The sequence below is a fragment of the Arachis stenosperma genome, chromosome 3, assembly GCF_014773155.1.
Source record: "Arachis stenosperma cultivar V10309 chromosome 3, arast.V10309.gnm1.PFL2, whole genome shotgun sequence".
In the NCBI taxonomy this organism is placed as follows: Eukaryota; Viridiplantae; Streptophyta; class Magnoliopsida; order Fabales; family Fabaceae; genus Arachis; species Arachis stenosperma.
In genome coordinates, this window is record NC_080379.1 from 130,568,491 (window position 1) to 130,580,968 (window position 12,478).

The window sequence follows — 12,478 nt, forward strand, 5'->3', positions numbered from 1 at the left end:
AATTTATCCTTGAATTTAGTTTAATTATATTGATGTGGTGACAATACTTTTTGTTTTCTGAATGAATGCTTGAACAGTGCATACTTTTGATCTTGTTGTTTATGAATGTTAAAACGGTTGGCTCTTGAAAGAATGATGAACAAAGAGAAATGTTATTGATAATCTGAAAAATCATGAAATTGATTCTTGAAGCAAGAAAAAGCAGTGAAAAACAAAAGCTTGCGAAAAAAAAAGAGGTGGCGAAAAAAATATATATAAGAAGAAAAAGAAAAAGCAAGCAGAAAAAGCCAATAAGCCCTTAAAACCAAAAGGCAAGGGTAAAAAGGATCCAAAGCAAAAGAGTGTGCTTAAGAGCTCTGGACACCACTAACTGGGGACTCTAGCAAAGCTGAGTCACAATCTAAAAAGGTTCACCCAATTATGTGTCTGTGGCATTTATGTATCTGGTGGTAATACTGGAAAACAAAATGCTTAGGGCCACGGACAAGACTCATAAGTAGCTGTGTTCAAGAATCAACATGCTTAACTAGGAAAGTCAATAACACTATCCAAAAATCTAAGTTCCTAGACAAGCCAATCATTCTAAACTTCAAAGGAAAAAGTGAGATGCCAAAACTGTTCAGAAGCAAAAAGCTACAAGTCCCGCTCATCTAATTAGAAATAATATTCATTGATATTTTGGAATTTATAGTATATTCTCTTCTTTTTATCCTAATTTATTTTTAGTTGCTTGGGGACAAGCAACAATTTAAGTTTGGTGTTGTGATGAGCGGATAATTTATACGCTTTTTGGCATTATTTTTAGGTAGTTTTTAGTAAGTTCAAGCTACTTTTAGGGATGTTTTCATTAGTTTTTATGTTAAATTCACATTTCTGGACTTTACTATGAGTTTGTGTGTTTTTCTGCAATTTCAGGTAATTTCTGGCTGAAATTGAGGGACTTGAGCAAAACTCTGAAAAAGGCTGACAAAAGGACTGCTGATGCTGTTGGAATCTGACCTCCCTACACTCGAAATAGATTTTATGGAGCTACAGAACTTCAAATGGCGCGCTCTCAACGGCGTTGGAAACTAGACATCCAGAGCTTTCCAGCAATATATAATAATCCATACTTTATTCTGGAATTGACGACGTAAATTGGTGTTGAACGCCAAGTACATGCTGCTGTCTGGAGTTAAACGCCAGAAACACGTCATGATCCGGAGTTGAACGCTCAAAACACGTTATAACTTGGAGTTCAACTCCAAGAGAAGCCTCAGCTCGTGGATAGATCAAGCTCAGCCCAAACATACACCAAGTGGGCCCCGGAAGTGGATTTATGCATCAATTACTATCTCATGTAAACCCTAGTAGCTAGTCTAGTATAAATAGGATAAGTTACTATTGTATTAGACATCTTTGGTCTCTGTTTTGTTTTATTCTTCATCTTAAGAGGGTTTTGATCACCTTCATGGGGGCTGGCCATTCGGCCATGCCTGAACCTTTCACTTATGTATTTTCAACGGTGGAGTTTCTGCACACCATAGATTAAGGGTGTGGAGCTCTGCTGTACCTCAAGTTTCAATACAATTACTATTACTTTTTATTCAATTCTCTTTTATTCTTATTCCAAGATATATGTTGCACTTCAACTTGATGAATGTGATGATCCGTGACACTCATCATCATTCTCACCTATGAACGCGCGTGACTGACAACCACTTCCGTTCTACTTTAGGCCGGGCACATATCTCTTAGATTCCCCAACAGAATCTTCGTGGTATAAGCTAGATAGATGGCGGCATTCATGGGGATCCGAAAAGTCTAAACTTGTCTGTGGTATTCCGAGTAGGATCCCGGGAATCCGGAAAGTCTAACCTTGTCTGTGGTATTCCGAGTAGGATTCCGGTATTGAATGACTGTGACGGGTTTCAAACTCCTGAAGGCTAGGCGTTAGTGACAGACGCAAAAGAATCAACGGATTCTACTCCAACCTGATTGAGAACTGGTGGACGAAATTGTGATACTCACAATACTGTATTCTTTATTTTATATGGAATTATTCTTGTGGCTCTTTGCTATGTGTGGACACAACTCCGTTCAACTTAACCAGCAAGTGTACTGGGTCATCCAAGTAATACCTTACGTGAGTAAGGGTCGATCCCACAGAGATTGTTGGTATGAAGCAAGCTATGGTCACCTTGTAAATCTCAGTTAGGCAGATTAAAATTATGGAATTTAGAAAATCAAATATAATTAATAACAAGGGATAGAAATACTTATGTAAATTAATAGTGGGAATTTCAGATAGGCGCATGGAGATGCTTGTGCTCCTCTTGAATCTCTACTTTCTCATTGCTTTCATCCAATCCTTCTTACTCCTTTCCATGGCAAGCTGTATGTTGATGACAAGTCATCATATACCCATTTTTCAAGCTAATTTCACTTGTTTTATTAGTCTTTATGCACTTTCTTGCATCCTAAGTAAGTGATTTGGAATGAAAATACATAACTTCTTTAGATCAAGCAACTACCATTAAATTGATGCTAACTCATGAGGTTTAAGCTAATTTTAATTGAACTTTAATTGATTTGTAAGCCTTATGAATTTAGTGATACTTTGAGTAGTTGTTTTGGTTGATTGTAGGTGAAGAAAAGAAGAAAAGAGAAAGCGTGGCTTAAGAAAGCGTGGCCCAAGGAGAAAAAGGCGTGGCGCATAAAGAAGGGAGCAAGCATTGCCCTTCACAAGGGCAGACTGCCCTCTAGGAGGGCAACATAAGGAAACAAGGCTTGAAGAGGCAACTCTGCCCTGCCCACGACAAGGGCAGAGCACAAAATTATGCCTTGGATCAAAGAAGAGAAAAACCTTGCCCTGCCCTCCACAAGGGCAGTATCGGGCCTTCATGGAAAATAAATCAAAGGAAAAAGCCTACCAATGCTTGCCACAAGAATCGAACACGGCACAATGAGGAAGCAAGGAACTAGGCCTCATTATGGTGCCAAGAAAGCCAAGGAAAAATAGTAGCGTGTGAATCGGCCAAGTCTCGAACACGGGACTTCAATTTGGAAACACTGCCCTGCCCTCCGCGAGGGCAGGGCAGCATTTTGTTGTGGCACGCACAGACGCACCAAACTGGCGCACCAAGGGACGGTTCGGCAGCACCAGCAGCACGCACAGGCACCAAACTGGCGCACCAGAAATTTCTGCCCTGCCCTCCGCGAGGGCAGGGCAGCATCCTGTGCACCAAACTCGCACACCACGCTCGCGCCAAGGCCGCACGCATCAATTTTCTGTCCTGCCCTCCACAAGGGCAGGGCAGCCTCTTGGAAGCAATTGTTCTTGGGCTGAAAATTGGATTAAAAATCCAATTTAATTCATTTCTTCACCAAATCAAAAGCCCATCCAAATCCCAATATCCAAGAATAGAAAGTGTATAAATAGGAGCTAGTTTGATGTAATTAAAAACCTTTTACTTGACTTTTGAATTTTGCACTTTCTTTGGAGCTTTGAATTTTGCAACTTTTCTTTGAGAGACTTGACCGAGATTTCAGAGAATTAGGGAGGAGAATTGATCTCTCTTCTTCCTCGTTCTTGCTTGGGCATTTTCTACTTTTCTTGTTTGAGTCTTGGGTGTTAAGAATTGAGGAAATTCTGTCTCAATCTCCACTCAAGAGCTCTTTAATTTCTCTTCTGCATAATTGAACTCATTTACATTCCCTTTACTGCTTCTTCTTCAATTTGTTGTCAATTGCTTTGAGAACTTGGATTTGGGAAGGCAATTGAGATCTAGGCTTTGCTACCTAGTCGCTGGAGTCCTGAGATCACAATTTCCTTTAGGTTCTTCTGTGAACCTTTGCTGCACTTAATTTCCTTACTGTTTGAGTTCTAATTGCTTCTAATTCAATTTCTGCTCTATTAATTGTTGCAATTCAATTTCTCTTTGCTTAGATTCTGAAATCCCAGTCCTCAAATCCCTTTTACATTCAAGCAATTTATATTACTTGCATTTTAAGTTACTGCAATTTACATTTCCTGCACTTTAAGTTTCAGTCATTTACTTTCTTGTTCTTTAAGATTCAGCAAGTTTACTTTCCTGCTCTTTAATTTACTGCAATTCTCCCCTCTCCCTTTACATTCCAAGCAATTTAGCTTCTGTTAAATACAAACCACTCAACCAAAACTTAATTCGCTTGACTAAATCAACCACTAAACTAAAATTGCTCAATCCTTCAATCCCTGTGGGATCGACCTCACTCATGTGAGTTATTATTACTTGATGCGACCCGGTACACTTGCCGGTTAGTTTTGTGTCGGATCGTTTTCCGCACATCAAGTTTTTGGCGCCGTTGCCGGGGATTGAAATAGATTGACAATGATTAAGTGAAGTGGAGGTCTAGATCAAGCACTTTTTCTTTTCTGTTGTTTTAATTTTGGCTAACACACTAACTGTTTGAATTTTTGCTTAAACTAACTAAAACTTCATTCTAGCTATAGATTGAAGTTTCATTGGTTATCTGGATCTGTGTGTTTACTGTTGTGTGTTTGTATGTCAAGTACAGGAAGATCTTCCCCTATCCTCTCTGAAATTGACCAAAGAACTCTTCGAAGAATAAGAAGAGCTGAAAGAGGAAAGAACGTTATTGGAGAGGAAGAATCTGAGGAGGAATTCCAAGAGATGGAAGGAGATCCATCAAATCTCAATCAACCAGGAGGAGGGGCCAACAATAACCCACAACAAAGAAGAGTCCTGGCTTCATACACATTTGCAAATGCTAGACACTGTGGAAGTAGCATTCTTACTCCTAATGTCAATGCAAACAATTTTGAACTAAAGCCACAACTCATCACTTTGGTCCAAAACAACTGTTCTTTTGGAGGAGGGCCATTGGAGGATCCGAATCAACATTTATCTACCTTCTTGAGGATTTGTGACACTGTCAAAACCAATGGTGTACCTCCTGACAGCTACAAGTTGTTGCTCTTTCCATTTTCTCTCAGGGACAAAGCCACTCAATGGCTAGAAATGTTCCCAAAGGAAAGCATCAACACTTGGGATGACTTGGTGAGCAAGTTCCTTGCCAAATTTTATCCCCCTCAAAGAATCATAAGATTGAAGACTGAGGTACAGACATTCACTCAAATGGAGGCTGAGAATTTATATGAAGCATGGGAAAGATATAAAGCACTATTGAGAAAATGTCCACCAGAGATGTTTACTGAGTGGGATAAGTTGCAAAACTTCTATGAAGGACTTACTCTGAAAGCCCAAGAAGCACTTGATCACTCAGCTGGAGGCTCATTACAACTCATGAAAACTACAGAGGAAGCTCAAAACCTCATTGATATGGTGGCCAACAACCAATATTTCTTTGCTCATCAAAGACAACGCCAACCATCACAGAGAAGAGGAGTAATGGAGTTAGAAGGAGTGGACTCAATTCTAGCTCAGAACAAGATAATGCAGCAGCAGATTCAACAACAGTTTGAGCAAATGGCCAAAAGAATTGATGGCCTGCAAGTAGCAGCAGTGAGCACCACAAGCCAACCATCAACCACATGGGTGCAAAGTGAAGAAACCCAAGAGGAGCAACAGCAAGAGCAAGTCCAATACATGCACAACCAAAATCCTGGAACAAATGAAGTCTATGGTGATACTTACAATCCATCTTGGAAGAACCATCCCAACCTCAGATGGGGAGACAACCACAATCAAAGCCAACAACCATGGCAAAGAAACTCAAGTAAGAACAATTGGAAAAGCACAAACCACAACCCCCAGCCAAACACTAACCAAAACACATACAGAAAACCACAAAATAATTACCCCAACTCTAACCATCACCTACCCAATAACCACCCAACTAACCAAAGCACTTACCATCATCCAACAACACCCCAAAACCAACCCATCTCACAAGAATCTCATAGGATCACTAATCTAGAGCTGCGCATGGAAAAAATGATGAAGAACCAAGAATTGACAACAAAGAACCAAGAAGCTTCCATGAAGAACCTAGAGAGGCAGATTGGGCAAATCTCCAAACAGATTTCTGTTGAAAAACCATCAAGCTCACTACCAAGTGACACCATTCCTAACCCAAAGGAAGAATGCAAGGTCGTGCAACTAAGAAGTGGAAAGATGTTAGTGGATGGTAACCAAGGAGCAACCAAGAATAATGATAATGAGCCAACAAAGAATGATGAAGCCATCAACAAGGACATGATAAGCAAGAATGTCCCAGAAAAACTCACAGAGGAAAATAACCAACCACAGAATCTGAAGAAGGGAAAGCAGATCATGGAAGAACCGATTCCAAGACAACTTCAAGGGGAGAAAAGCTTGACACCCTGGTGCACGAAATTGTGATCACTACAACTTCGCACAACTAACCAGCAAGTGCACTGGGTCGTCCAAGTAATACCTTACGTGAGTAAGGGTCGATCCCACGGAGATTGGTGGTATGAAGCAAGCTATGGTCATCTTGTAAATCTCAGTCAGGCAGACTCAAATGTATAATGGTGATGAACGAAAATAACATAAAAGATAAGGATAGGGATACTTATGTATATCATTGGTGTAAGAGCTTCAGACAAGTGTATGAAGATGCCTTCCCTTCCGTCTCTCTGCTTTCCTACTGTCTTCATCCAATCCTTCTTACTCCTTTCCATGGCAAGCTCGTGTAGGGTTTCACTGTTGTCAGCAGCTACCTCCCATCCTCTCAGTGAAAGCGATTGCATATGCTCCGTCACAGCATAGCGGAATTCATCTGTCGGTTCTCAATCAGACCGGAATAGAATCCATTGATTCTTTTGGCGTCTGTCACTAACGCCCCGCCCTCAGGAGTTTGAAGCACGTCACAGTCATTCAGTCATTGAATCCTACTCAGAATACCACAGACAAGGTTTAGACCTTCCGGATTCTCTTGAATGCCGCCATCAGGTCCTGCCTATACCACGAAGATTCCGATTAAAGAATCCAAGAGATATTCACTAAGCCTCAGATGCTTGTAGAACAAGAATGGTTGTCAGTCACCTTGTTCATGGGTGAGAATGGTGATGGGCGTCAATCATCACCTTCATCAAGTTGAAGAACAAGTGATATCTTGGACAAAGAACAAGCGGAATTGAATAGAAGAACAATAGTAATTGCATTAATACTCGAGGTACAGCAGAGCTCCACACCTTAATCTATGGTGTGTAGAAACTCCACCGTTGAAAATACATAAGAACAAAAGTGATCATTGGTTTCGGCCCCAAAGAGGGAACCAGAAGAACCAAGATCTGATCTAAGAACTAGATGTCCGAAGATGAAAATACAATAGTAAAAGGTCCTACTTATAGAAAACTAGTAGCCTAAGGTGTACAAAGATGAGTAAATGACATAAAAATCCACTTCCGGGCCCACTTGGTGTGTGCTTGGGCTGAGCAATGAAGCATTTTCGTGTAGAGACGTTTTCTGGAGTTAAACGCCAGCTTTCATGCCAGTTTGGGCGTTTAACTCCAAGTTTTATGCCAGTTCCGGCGTTTAACGCTGGAATTTCTTGAGGTGACTTTGAACGCCGGTTTGGGCCATCAAATCTTGGGCAAAGTATGGACTATTATATATTGCTGGAAAGCCCAGGATGTCTACTTTCCAATGCCGTTGAGAGGGTGCCAATTGGGCTTCTGTAGCTCCAGAAAATCCACTTCGAGTGCAGGGAGGTCAGAATCCAACAGCATCTGCAGTCCTTTTCAGTCTCTGGATCAGATTTTTGCTCAGGACCCTCAATTTCAGTCAGAAAATACCTGAAATCACAGAAAAACACACAAACTCATAGTAAAGTCCAGAAAAGTGAATTTTAATTAAAAACTAATAAAAATATACTAAAAACTAACTAAAAGATACTGAAAACATACTAAAAACAATGCCAAAAAGCGTACAAATTATCCGCTCATCACAACACCAAACTTAAATTGTTGCTTGTCCCCAAGCAACTGAAAATCAAATAAGATAAAAAGAAGAGAATATACTATAGACTCCAAATTATCAATGAAACTAAGCTCCAAATTAGATGAGCGGGACTAGTAGCTTTTTGCCTCCGAACAGTTTTGGCATCTCACTTTATCCTTTGAAATTCAGAATGATTGGCTTCTTTAGGAACTCCGAATCCAGATAGTGTTATTGATTCTCCTAGTTAAGTATGATGATTCTTGAACACAGCTACTTATTGAGTCTTGGCCGTGGCCCAAAGCACTCTGTCTTCCAGTATTACCACCGGATACATACATGCCACAGACACATAATTGGGTGAACCTTTTTCAGATTGTGACTCAGCTTTGCTAGAGTCCCCAATTAGAGGTGTCCAAGGTTCTTAAGCACACTCTTTTTGCCTTGGATCACAACTTTATTTCTTTCTTTTTTCTTTTCTTTTTCTTTCTCCCCTTTTTTTTTCGTTTTTCTCCTTCTTTTTTTTTTTTTGTATTCACTGCTTTTTCTTGCTTCAAGAATCATTTTTATGATTTTTCAGATCCTCAGTAACATGTCTCCTTTTTCATCATTCTTTCAAGAGCCAACAACTTTAACATTCATGAACAATAAATTCAAAAGACATATGCACTGTTCAAGCATACATTCAGAGAACAAAAGTGTTGCCACCACATCAAACTAATTAAGCTAGTTTTAAAGATGAATTTGAAATCCTGTACTTCTTGTTCTTTTGTGATAAAAACAGTTTTCATTTAAGAAAGGTGATGGATTCATATTCACAGCTTTAAGGCATAGACACTAAGACACTAATGATCATAAGACACAAACATGGATAAACATAAAGCATAATTTTCGAAAAACAGAAAATAAAGAACAAGGAGATTAAAGAACGGGTCCACCTTAGTGATGGCGGCTTGTTCTTCCTCTTGAAGATCCTATGGAGTGCTTGAGCTCCTCAATGTCTCTTCCTTGTCTTTGTTGCTCCTCTCTCATGATCCTTTGATCTTCTCCAATTTCATGGAGGAGGATGGCATGTTCTTGGTGCTCCACCCTTAGTTGTCCCATGTTGGAACTCAATTCTCCTAGGGAGGTGTTAATTTGCTCCCAGTAGTCTTGTGGAGGAAAGTGCATCCCTTGAGGTATCTCAGGGATTTCTTGATGAGAGGGGTCTCTTGTTTGCTCCATCTTCTTCTTAGTGATGGGCTTGAGGTCATGCCTTCTCAGTTGAACCGGCTTTGGATGCCATAAATGGTTATGGAAAAACAAAAAGCAATGCTTTTACCACACCAAACTTAAAAGGTTTGCTCGTCCTCGAGCAAAAGAAGAAAGAAGAGAGTAGAAGAAGAAGAAATGGGGGAGAGGGAGATGGCTTTGTGGTTCGGCCAAAAAAGGGGGAGAAGTGGTGGTTTATGAAGGATGGATGTGAGTGGTGAAGAGAAAGAGATGTTGAGGTGATTGGTGAATGGGTGAAGAAGAAGAGAGAGAGTGGTGGGGTTGGTGGGGATCCTGTGGGGTCCACAGATCCTGAGGTGTCAAGGAAAAGTCATCCCTGCACCAAATGGCATCAAAATCCACGTTTTGAGCCATTTCTGGCGTTAAACGCCGGGCTGGTGCCCATTCCTGGCGTTTAACGCCAGGTTGTAGCCCTTTTCTGGCGTTTAACGCCAGTCTGGTGCCCCTTTCTGGCGTTAAACGCCCAGAATGGTGCCAGACTGGGCGTTAAACGCCCAACTGCTAGGCTTACTGGCGTTTAAATGCCAGCAGCTTCTTCCTCCAGGGTGTGCTGTTTTTCTTCCTGTTTTTCATCCTGTTTTTGCTTTTTCAATGGATTTTGTGACTTCTTATGATCATCAACCTACAAAAAAGATAAAATAACAAAAGGAAATAGTTAATTATAAAACATTGGGTTGCCTCCCAACAAGCGCTTCTTTAATGTCATTAGCTTGACAGAGGACTCTCATGGAGCCTCACAAATGATCAGAGCAATGTTGAAACCTCCCAACACCAAACTTAGAGTTTGAATGTGGGGGTTCAACACCAAACTTAGAGTTTGGTTGTGGCCTCCCAACACCAAACTTAGAGTTTGACTGTGGGGGCTCTATTTGTCTCTGATTTGAGAGAAGCTCTTCAAGCTTCCTCTCCATGGTGACAGAGGGATATCCTTGAGCCTTAAACACATAGGATTCTTCATTCACTTGAATGATCAGTTCACCTCCATCAACATCAATCACAGCCTTTGCTGTGGCTAGGAAGGGTCTGCCAAGGATGATGGATTCATCCATGCACTTCCCAGTCTCTAGGACTATGAAATCAGTAGGGATGTAATGGTCTTCAATCTTCACCAAAACATTCTCTACAAGTCTATGAGCTTGTTTTCTTGAATTGTCTGCCATCTCTAATGAGATTCTTGCCGCTTGCACCTCAAGGATCCCTAATTTCTCCATTACAGATAGGGGCATGAGGTTTACACTTGACCCTGAGTCACACAAGGCCTTCTTGAAGGTCATGGTGCCTATGGTACAAGGTATAGAAAACTTCCCAGGATCCTGCCTCTTTTGAGGCAGTTTCTGCCTAGACAAGTCATCCAGTTCTTTGGTGAGCAAAGGTAGTTCATCCTCCCAAGTCTCATTTCCAAATAACTTGTCATTTAGCTTCATGATTGCTTCAAGGTATTTAGCAACTTGCTCTTCAGTGACATACTCATCCTCTTCAGAGGAAGAATACTCATCAGAGCTCATGAAAGGCAGAAGTAAGTCCAATGGAATCTCTATGGTCTCATTTTGAGCCTCAGATTCCCATTGTTCCTCATTGAGGAACTCAGAGGAGATTGGTGCACGCCCATTGGGGTCTTCCTCAATGGCGTCCACCTCCTCTCTTTCCTCTCCATATTCGGCCATGGTTATGGCTTTGCACTCTCGTTTTGGATTTTCTTCTGTATTACTTGGGAGAGTGCTAGGAGGGAGTTCAGAAATTTTCTTGCTCAGCTGTCCCACTTGTCCTTCCAAATTTCTGATGGAGGACCTTGTTTCATTCATGAAACTTTGGGTGGTTTCTCCATGAAGAATTATAGGTGTTTCCATAGGGTTCTCCTAGGTAATTCACCTCTTCCATGGAAGGGTTCTCAGGATCATAAGCTTCTTCTTTAGATGAAGCATCCTTAGTACTGCTTGGTGCATTTTGCATTCCAGACAGACTTTGAGAAATCAAATTGACTTGTTGAGTCAATATTTTATTCTGAGCCAAAATGGCATTCAGAGTATCAATCTCAAGAACTCCTTTCTTCTGACTTGTCCCATTGTTCACAGGATTCCTTTCAGAAGTGTACATGAATTGGTTATTTGCAACCATTTCAATTAGCTCTTGAGCCTCTGTAGGCGTCTTCTTCAGATGAAGAGATCCTCCAGCAGAGCTATCCAAAGACATCTTGGATAGTTCAGAGAGACCATCATAGAAAATACCTATGATGCTCCATTCAGAAAGCATGTCAGAAGGACATCTTCTAATTAATTGTTTGTATCTTTCCCAAGCTTCATAGAGGGATTCACCATCCTTCTGTCTGAAGGTTTGGACTTCCACTCTAAGCTTACTCAATTTTTGAGGTGGAAAGAACTTTGCCAAGAAGGCATTGACTAGCTTTTCCCAAGAGTCCAGGCTTTCTTTAGGTTGAGAGTCCAACCATATCCTAGCTCTGTCTCTTACAGCAAAAGGGAATAGCATCAGTCTATAGACCTCAGGGTCAACCCCATTAGTCTTGACTGTGTCACAGATTTGCAAGAACTCAGCTAAAAACTGATGAGGATCTTCCATTGGAAGTCCATGGAACTTGCAATTCTGTTGCATTAGAGAAACTAATTGAGGCTTTAGCTCAATGTTGTTTGCTCCAATGGCAGGGATAGAGATGCTTCTCCCATAGAAATCAGGAGTAGGTGCAGTAAAGTCACCCAGCACCTTCCTTGTATTGTTGGCATTGTTGTTGTTTTTGGCTGCCATGTGTTCTTCTTCTTTGAAGAATTCGGTCAGGTCCTCTCAGGTTCAGGGTCAGCTTCAACAAGAATGCCTTTGTCTTTGTTCCTGCTCATATGAAAGAGAAGAGAACAAGAAAATATGGAATCCTCTATGTCACAGTATAGAGATTCCTTGAGGTGTCAGAGGAAGAAAAATGGAAGACAGAGGTAGAAAATTCGAACTTATCAAAGAAGATGGAGTTCGAATTTTGCATTAAGGGATAGTGTTAGTCCAAAAATAGAAGGATGTGAGAAGAAGGGAAGTAATTTTTGAAAATTTAAGTAAAAGATTTTGAAAACATTTTGAAAAACACTTAATTGATTTTCGAAAATAAGAGTGGAAAAGAAATCAAGTAATTTTTGAAAAAGATTTTAAATTAGAAATCATAAAGATTTGATTGAAAACTATTTTGAATAAGATGTGGTTAAGAAGATATGATTGGTTTTAAAAAGATGTGATTTAAAAACAATTTTAAAAAGATATGATTTGAAAACAATTTAAAAAGATTTGATTTTGAAAACAAATTA

General features: G+C 40.4%; 1 non-coding gene across 1 annotated transcript; it reads left to right on the forward strand.

Moving 5' to 3' along the window:
• The first annotated feature begins 11,423 nt into the window (after window positions 1-11,423).
• On the forward strand, window positions 11,424-11,531 carry LOC130972722 (small nucleolar RNA R71). Its single transcript, XR_009083884.1, has one exon. It is a non-coding gene; the product is annotated as a small nucleolar RNA R71 (small nucleolar RNA).
• The last annotated feature ends 947 nt before the right edge of the window (window positions 11,532-12,478 follow it).